The 9709-nt window shown below is 42.4% G+C and overlaps 1 protein-coding gene across 2 annotated transcripts in view; it reads left to right on the top strand.

Annotated features, from left to right (window-relative positions):
* Positions 1-9709, top strand: part of LOC100744401 (RNA pseudouridylate synthase domain-containing protein 2-like) — a 181859-nt gene that overhangs the window by 21705 nt on the left and 150445 nt on the right. The window lies entirely within an intron of this gene.

Below are 9709 nucleotides of genomic sequence, written 5' to 3'. Positions count from 1 at the left end.
GGGGAGAGGAGGAGGAGGGGGGGGGGGGGGGGGGGGGGAAGATAGAAAAAGAGTGGCGGTGCTCTCTCGCCTCGGCCAAGCTTCCCGTGAAAACCGGGCACGAGATTTGGCGATGGGCCAAAGCACAGTCGCTCGAGGGTCCACGTCCCGCGGCTTGGATTTCTGCTGATTTCGGGGGAGGCGGCGGCGGAGGTGGCGGAAGGTGAAGGAGGCGGAGGCGCCTGGGCGTCCCCAGGGGCAACAGGTACCCACACATACACGGCCATAAGCTTTTCTTCGCTGCAGAGAGATATGCCCGGCCACGTGCTCGCGCTAAATATAACGTCTGCCCACTGTCTTCTTCCTCCCACCATCGTAGGTCCGACCCAGCCCTCTCTATTTTGTTCGCGTTCGAGAATCTGTATCGCGACTGGATCCAATGTGTTTCTCCGTTTAATGGGAACTGCCGCTAATTACGTGCAATTAAACGGATTAGTTTTCGATTCGGTATTGGCGAATTTGTATACGAGAGAAGAAAAATGTGTATAAGGGGCGGGACAGTTTAGACGAAGTTCGTGGAAGTTTCAAATTTTCGATCGAGATTTGCTTATGGTTAGTTACGCAAGTGTTTGGCGATTCTGTTAATCAATGCGGTCACGTAACGCTTGTTGAGATATCACGAGTACGAAACTTGAATATCGCCCACCCCGTTGATTAAAATTACGCTTCCGTTTGGAAACCTTACTGATCTCCTCCTATTTGATGTTCCTATATCGATTTCGTCGATATTGTACGAGTTTGTACTTCGTTGGTATTCCTATAGGTTGGTTCATCCGACGTTCAATGGATTATAGAAGCGAGCGACGCGATAAAGCTCTCCGTTCTCGTTCGATTCGTTAATCGCTGTTCCGATAATGCAGATTCTATTGTATTTCAAACGTTCTTTTAAAGTTTTCAAACTTTTGGTGCTTCCGGAAACTAATCGACTCGTTTATCAAACTGAACGTCCATCGGGACGCCAGGAAGGCGAAAGAACTCCGTTGGAACAGCGTTTCGACATTTGCGACGCTTTTCATAATCCCGCAAAGTGTCGCATCTTGATGTCGATCCGATTGAACCAGGATCCAAACGTTGTCGGCGCGCTTTACCACTGAAATCCCTGGTGTATCGTCGGTTACGGGGTAAGAAAGTTCCCGGAGTCGAGTTCCAGCAACACGGCGGATGCGTATTGAATTACCGAGGTCGTCCTAGTTTCCGGCATGTTGGTAACCATCGGTGAATACCATCTTCGCTTTGCTACGTTCATTTTTCATGCCGGTAAATTCTGTATGACGAGTCAGCGCTGCTCCATCGTTTCCATCGTAGTTTCACGTTTATCACCGCGACGGATATCGGTTCGTTCAGAGACAATGTCATAGTGACAGCGAACAGGCTTCGAGGATATTTTGGTGATGCAGATGTGGAACTGTGGATGAGTTTGTTAGCGACGACGTGTTTCTAAGGGCCGTTGTGAATGACATCATCCTATTATTCATAGCCTTTTCATCTTCGAAAATGTTTTCATACCGGCATTGCGTTACGACAGCTCTGTGTCGCCGCAATGTGCCGATTCCACAAAGCGAATTCTTCAGAGGGCAAACCGATCGATTCTCTGTTTCATAAATTTCTCGATTCGTTGGTCATCGTGCAGTTTTTTTTGGCAATTTTTTTCACAACTAGTAGAAACAGCGCGATTGTACCAGACTATGTATACCTATAGTAAAGCACGGAAAGTTCATTGAATCTACTCGAAGGCCTCATTAGATTCGAACGCAGGAAATCGTTTTCGAACCATTTACGACAGGTATGGTCACTGGAAGCGATATAGCGGGGTCGTAAAATAAAACGTTTAGCGGTGACACCGACTGATCTAACTACATCTATGAACACAGGCATCCGCGTCAGCTTTTCCAAGTCATTTTCCATCATTGTTAGTGGTTAAACGATACGTTACAAACTTAGAGCTTTCAGAAATAAAATAAATCGGAAATTATAAGGGATTTTTAAATCAAAGGTACATCCTCGTTTATAAATATCAGGTGAAGTTCTAAACAATTACAACGATATTTATTCCAGAACTTGGAAAAGGGACGAATATCTAAGTGCCTAATAAAAATTTCTATCGAGTTCGAATTCCTGGCGACAGCTTCGTGTATTCTTTACCTTGCTCTCATTTATCTTGTACTTTAACACAGACGTGCTGCATATTTTTGTATTTTTTGCTGCTCAGGCTTTTCGACGTTCGCGCAGTAAATCGCGTTACCGTAGCGAATATCATCAAGTACTGTCATCAAGTTTCTGGAGGAAACTCCGGGTCTGATGGAAAAGCCGAGGCGAAGAAGTGAATTTGACTGTTGATTCAGAAGTTTGAAATTCGGCCGAAGCGACTGATACGTGTTTCCTCACCAAACATTACATGCTGTTCTCGTTGCTAAAATAAATTCAAACTGTCATCCGGTGGATTCAATTAGAAGCGAATTCCTGCCCGAAACAGTCGAAAGTCAATATTCGTCTTCTAAATGTAGAAACTTGACTCTTTATCCATATGGGTGGTTTCTATGTAGGTAATTCATAAAATAAGCGGCAATTAAGGAAAATTATAAATTCTATCCGCAATTTCTCCATCCATCGTCGTTTTATGATTTCTTATCACAGCAAATATATCTCTTAATAGGTTTTTACTTAATCGTTTAGCCTCCAACGGTAGAGTGGATCGTTTTGACTCGACTATTTCTTTTATACGTTACATTTCCTGATGTTGCTTCTACTAATGTGATTAAGTAAAGTATAGGTTCACTAAGACAAGAAAATTAATCTACCGACGACTGCATCACTTTTGATGCAACGAACTTTCTCTTTCTTCTCCTTCCCTACCCTCCTTTCCCCTAGTTCTCTTACATTACACCTGCACGATTTAACGTGTCTCTGAGATGGAACGTTGAAACTTCCCCCAATTGGTCTACATACTGTTGCGAATGTATCATATAGTTTCCATGAAAGCCGGTAGCATGCCGCAGGATCGACGAAATATCATTAATCCTGACCGAGTAATTCCTCGTCCTGATTTCGCGAATATGGCCAATCCTCCGCCTATTCATTTCGTGAGGCGGATCGAAAGAGTGTTTTTGCACGCGTGGTCGTGATCGCGCGAAAGGAGAAACCTCGGAAGAAACGGGCTGATGGCTCGTCGGAGGTTGGAGGAGACGGTTATGCGAATAACTCGGGGCTGGCACGGACATACTCGGCTCACGATCCGAACCATCCTCCCTCTGTCTGCTTGGCCTGGCTGTCCAGCTCCTAACATGCCACGGCCAATTTCTGCCCCGCCACATTTGTCTCCCTTGCCAATTGCAATGCTCCGCGCCGCTTGCTTTTGCCGAATGGAACACACAGAACCAGGCGGCAGCCACGAAAATAGGGGATAGAGATAGGAGCAGAGCGAGAGAAAACAAAACGCTGCGGTGAAGAGTGTGTGTTGAGAGAGCGTGTGCGCGCCGGATAGGAGAGAAGCGAGAAAAGCGGGCTAAGCGGATTCCGGTGCGGTGGATAACTCGGCACGGTCAATGATCGCGGCTCGATACCTCGAATAGTAGAGAGTAGCGAGAGCTTGGTGGCGAGACGAACAGAGAGAAAGAGAGGGGAGCGAGATAGAAGTTCGAGTGCGTGCCTGATAATAGGAGCTCTCGGTTGGGTGGGCTGGAAAAAGGTCTCGATGGCGTCTCCGCCAGCCGTCGGGTATCAGACTACAGCCTGATTGAAATTTAGAAAATTGCTTGCGGTTGTATTGCTGGATCTATCGTACTCTTGTGATTATTAAGGGTTGAAGTAAAATATACAGTATTAAGGGATAAATTCTCGCAAAAAAATCACTTCTTGGTATCGTCAATTCGATATTCGTGAATATTTCTCTGTCAATTTTGGATCACGGTAGAGATCTAAGTTTAAATCGTCAGCTAGATGGAGGAATATTAATCAGTCATTAGCGCGTACGCTGTCTAAGATACACGGTAGCTTGCTATCGTAACGCGCAACTGTTGGATGATCAATTCTGTTAAGTCGTGTCACTTTTCACGTAAATCTCTTAAACGTGTATGTAATTATACTTAATGTACAGATGTTTTGCAGCTTTCCAACACAATAAATAGAGGACAGAGACTCCAATGAATGAAATTCGTTTCAGCTATTTTTATCGATCTCGTTCTCTCGCTTTGCTTTTATTTTTCATTCGGATCAAAAAGTTACGAAGGACGTACGTAATAGTTTTCTTCTATCGGAGAGGTTCGAATGGCGCAAGAAATCCGATTTTTTACTTGGAAATTCGTCGTTGTCACCAGAAGGCTATCATTATGCGCCGTTGCGGGCTTTCACGAAATCTAACTGGCGCGACTACGAACGATGAAAAATGGTGGACGGTTGCACGCGGACTGAAATACGTTGTGGCAAGCTAAAGGGGGACTAAGCTTGTGCGTTGTAAGGCATTCTCGGTGTCGGTGGTGTTGTGTCCCTTTACTGCAATGCAGAACATTGAATTTCCAACCGCAGTCTGTCTGCACACGCTCTCTTCCAAGTCGTTGTTACGGCTGCGAATGGTCTTCCGCATTCGAGCGATGATGCGTTTGATCACGTGTGATGTGTTTATGAATTCTGTGAGGAAATTCGGTCGCGTTCACTCATTTTTCCCCTTTGAAATTTTAGATCGCCTCTTACGAGACCGGGAAAATTGATTTTATTCTTGTTAAATTTAGCATTCGTTTTAAGTGGAAATTTGACCGTTTTATTTTCTTTCTCTTTCTTTTTTCTTCCATTCTGGAAGAAATTTTCCAGTGGAATCATCTCTATGGCATCTATGTCACTTATGTCAACATCGTCCGAAAATTTTGTGAAATTATTAAAAATCCTCTTTCGATGTCCAGGAACCCTGCAAGTTCCAACAGAATTTTTTCAACCATGTCGAATTATATCGGATTATATTACTTCTCTACGAACAATGCCTCGGTAATGTTTCTGCAAGATAAAATATAAAAATTGTATTTCCTAATTTTCCGTTGCACTTTGAAATTTCAAAGCTTAAAATTCTATATCTGCGTATTTTTAACATTCCTGACCATAACCGCTAAGCTCTCTTATGCTATTGAAAAATTACATGAAATATAACTTCTACAGGTAATTCCCTAAATCTCCGTGATATTTTTATAACAGGAAATATTAAAATCGTAATTTAACATTTTTTATTATAGCTGGAGATACGCAAATTCTAGATAGGTGAATTCATCGCCATCGTCGCTAAGTCTTCCCACGCTATTTGTATATATATCTTTAGTTTATTGAAAAATTGTTTTAAATAGCGTTCGCTATTATAAAAGTACAGTAACGATGGCAATACAAAATTATAAGCGAGACACGAAGAGGAGGACAATGAATTCTTCTCAGCGAGACTGTGTATTTGAAATCGAAACAAGCAGAGGGTGGGTCGAAATAAATGGGATAATATTGTTGCAGCCGAAACGAGACATCGTTCGATAATATTTATCTTGCTATATGGTCGATTTAGAGTAGGTCGTGGCTTGTTCCGTATATGCACATTGTTGCATCTGCTTTAAGGACGCGTTGTTATTTTTACAGTAGACAGCTTTCCGCCTCTTTCACCCTTTGCCCCCCATTTTTTGTCTGTTCAATTTTCACGCTGACGGGGATGGACGCGAAACGTTATTATTATATGCGAAGTCGGTGCGGTCTCTTTGGTAGTAGTGGATTTTTAATTAAAAACGCGAACGATCGATGTCAGCGACATTGGACCTTGAATTTGATTTTGGTTCGTTCGATTCGATCTAAATAATCAAGAGGCACAAAAATATTGCGTTTAAAGGAGCACGAAAGATATTTGGGAATTCTGTCAGATGTGCAAACGATATGATCGATAAGTATCGAAAGTTGGCTTAAAAATCTGACGACATTATCGGTCTTATATCGTAGAATTTATTGTAAAAGGAACAGTCACGATGCTAGAGGGAAAAAATAAATGGGTAGAACTGTCTGGCAGGCGCATAATTTCTACGGTCGACGATCGTAGAAACGCGAAACGCTTCGACGAAAGGGAGAACAGAGTAGAAGTTCGAATGAAGGTAGGTCATGATACAGACAGCATCTGGTTGCAGTCGCGTTATTTTTACGTGAAAACTCGGTGGAGATACACGGCGTCGAACAAGCACCGTGTCGTGTAAGCAAAGCCTCCGGGAAAACGAAACGGCGCGCGGTGCGGTGACACATCAAAGAGATGAGTTACCCCATCTCTGTTTCTTTCTCTCTTTCATCTTCGGAAATTTTCTCAATCGCGGAACGTTCGAGCGATCGTCCTTTAAGTTTCTCAAATCGTAGAAATATTTCCGTATATGTATGCACGTATCTAGCGTATTTCGATGCGATCGTACATTCGTTGAGTGTTCCATCTCTGTGTTTTACATTTTATTTGTTTCCTCGTTATTTGCAATATGTATACATACGTATTTATCATACATCGGTGACGTTTTTTCGATAGTCGAGTGAAACTGCATTGGTATTTTAGTAAATGATCGATAGTTTCATCGATGTAATTTAATCAATTTTACGTGCAGTCGGTTAAAAAATTCCATATTTACCTTGTGGTAAAATCGTAGACTTTCGCTTTATTAAAAATAAAGCGCACGAAGACTTTATCGACGGACTGCATATGTATACGGTATACAATATAAAAATGTATATAATAATATATACCTGTAAGTCGATAAAAATACTCACGGATAAAATTCAAGGGATGAACATAAGTAGACTTGTCACTGACTGTACGTATTATTATTAGATACGAAAGGGAGGAAAGTAAAAGCACAGACACATAATTTCATAACGATAGCTGAGAGAAATGACAGAAAGAAGAGAAACGAGGAAACAGAAGGGGACTAATACTCGAATAAACTGAGTTAACAAGCAATTTCCTCCGATTCGTCCCGAGACACTCGAGCAGTCGTTCTCTTCTCCCTGCAATTAGAACCTGGTCTTGCGTACTTCCACGAAAATCTCGGCCCGGCTGCAATTATATATTTAGCAGAATTACACCCGCGGGAAAGATATAAACGATCGGCTGGCTGATTTATAATCGACTTCGTCTAATCAGGTATTTTGACGTTTCACGGGATGCAAGAAAACGCCACCGATATAATTCAACGAGGTATCTGACGACGAACGCGACGTCTTTCAACGTTTTTGGCATTTTACCCTAATTGCCATGCCCATCTTTCCGCCATGCGAATATTATACGCGGTTTCTCTTCATCCAGCCGATCCCGAGATCGGAATGAAACACACTCGGCTTCGTGTCTTTCGGTGCGGCACGGTCATCGTTCATCGAGAAACGTGGCAGCCGACGTGTCAGGATTACTTTCCAAATACATTAAACCCATCAACCACCGTTTCATTATTCATTTTCGACCGTATCAATTTTCCATTACCATTCGAACACCATTCGATGAAAAATAGATTTTCGCCAGAATCAAGGTTTCCGCGCAGCAATTGGTTACCTTTATGCTCTGTCTCTTTTGTTAAAATGTCCTATCTAACGCTCCTTGCACGTTGCGATGCTAAATTGTACTATCTATTTTGATACAATAACGGTCATTTTTCATGTATCTACACAGCCATGCGAGAATCACCGCCGTGGAACAGATTTAGAATCACCGAAATGTTCAGTTCTGCAAGGATACGGATCTTCGCTCTTTGCTCGTAACGAATACTCCGGTTCTGATATTTGCTTAATTTTCCATCATTCGTGATTAAAATCACTCGTTCGTTCATCGTATGGCACATTCTCGCACTATCGTTCTCGAAGAACGTCAAAATAGAGCTGGTATATTCGAAACACGCTTTCGTATGCATAGAAGAGGCTTAAGGGTGAAAGTTCCTCCCAGCTCGTTAGTGCTCGTTGATTCTCTTTAATTTTGTGTTGCAATTAGATGATGTTCGAACGCGAAGAATCCCCCCTCTCCCTCTAATGAACTCGCATCCGTCATTTGCATATCACGTTTGCCGCGTCATTAACTATATCGTAGATAATTTTAGAGCGTTACCACTGGTAATTGAATTCTCGCGATACGCTTCGATGAAAGAGATCAACGTCAGAGGCAACAGTGCAAGATTTGTCAGTCTCTTTGCCAATGATAGGATTAATTATCGTTTTAGTATAATTAGTTTTGAATCTAAATCCAACTGAGCGAGTGTTTGCGCGTAATAACTTATGCCAATTACGAACCATATGAATGGACCGTTGGACTACATTGTAAGATCTGCTCATTCATGCGTTCCTTTTGCACCACACCGAGCTTCTTCGGAGCCACTGCCAAACAGGAGGCCGCGAAGCCTCGAGATCTCAACCTTCGCTTTCGCAACTTTCCTTCTCGGGACTTTACGATGTAGGGAAAGCGTACGCGAAATTTCGCTTACGTAATGCTCATAAAGTGAATTTAACGTACGCTGTACGTCATGTACAGTCGGACAATTTATCGGTTTTTGAAATAACACTTCTGCCTCCTGGTTATATATCGGAATGTTTTTAGTTTGATGGGGGTGATGCTCAAAAAGTTTCGAGCACCGTTCGGTATATCGATAGGAAAGTTGAGAGTTCGTGAGAAACCGAAGGATGACCAGCGAATGCAGTCGATAATGGATCGCGAAACTTTGCGTTGCGCAACCGAGGCACGGTGAAAATTATTCTTGGGTGCGGGCATCGGTGCACAATTCACTTTTTATGTATCGACGTTGGGCTAAAGGCGAAACGTTTTTATCATTTACATTATGACTCATATTCAACGATCACCATCTTTCGACGTACCAAATATCACACGATAGCACGATTCTCCAATTATTTATCACTGCGCGTAGTTCCTCTATGATAAAGACTGATCGATCGTGTTTACGAGGCTGTAAAAGGATAAAGAAAAGAACGACCGAGAGAGAAAGAGAGACAGACGTAATCTTTAATCTTACGTAAGTCGGTCGAAATGGCACGAAGTGAAACGTTGCCTGCCGCATTATCGTCGACTTTGCGTGTGCCGCGAAAGAGATTCCTGGTGGAGTATTCATCCTGGATCGGTTCCACGATTACAGATTATAGCACCAATTATACTTACCACTTTCTTAGTAATCGCGATAAATTATCCGTTCAACTATGTACGCCGAATGACAAATCGCCGACAGGTGGTTTCGCAGAATCGGCTCCCTTTCAAACAATCAACCAGAGAGCTAGCTGATCCCTTCGATCGTCTTTTTTGATCAGTTGTTTGTTACTGTCGTTGTACCGTTATTTCCGATCTAGTTACCCGTAGTTCGCTATTAGGGATCGTCGGACAGATACGTATTTTGTTATTGATTTCTAGCTTTTTAAATTTTCAATTTCAAATCCATTTTTTAGGGAATGTTTTTCAGTTGTATTTTGTTGAATTTTCAAAAATGTCACGTATATTCAAAGGTACTGATCTTTCAATGACCCAATATTCCGTTTTCTTATATTACAAAATATCGCTCTTGTTATCTAAGCAACGACGTGCAAAAATCTTTCTCTTTAAGGGGTTAATCTCCTCTACTTCTCTTCCCATTGCTTTAATCTCTCCGTTACTGTGGATCGCTTCTTCGTCAGGTATTTTTAGCCACCGCGTAGGTTGCACGTT

This window comes from Bombus impatiens, unplaced genomic scaffold (genome assembly GCF_000188095.3).
Source record: "Bombus impatiens unplaced genomic scaffold, BIMP_2.2 scf_0096, whole genome shotgun sequence".
In the NCBI taxonomy this organism is placed as follows: domain Eukaryota; kingdom Metazoa; phylum Arthropoda; class Insecta; order Hymenoptera; family Apidae; genus Bombus; species Bombus impatiens.
Note: the sequence above shows the minus strand (reverse complement) of the source record. Positions and strands in the feature narration are given on the sequence as shown.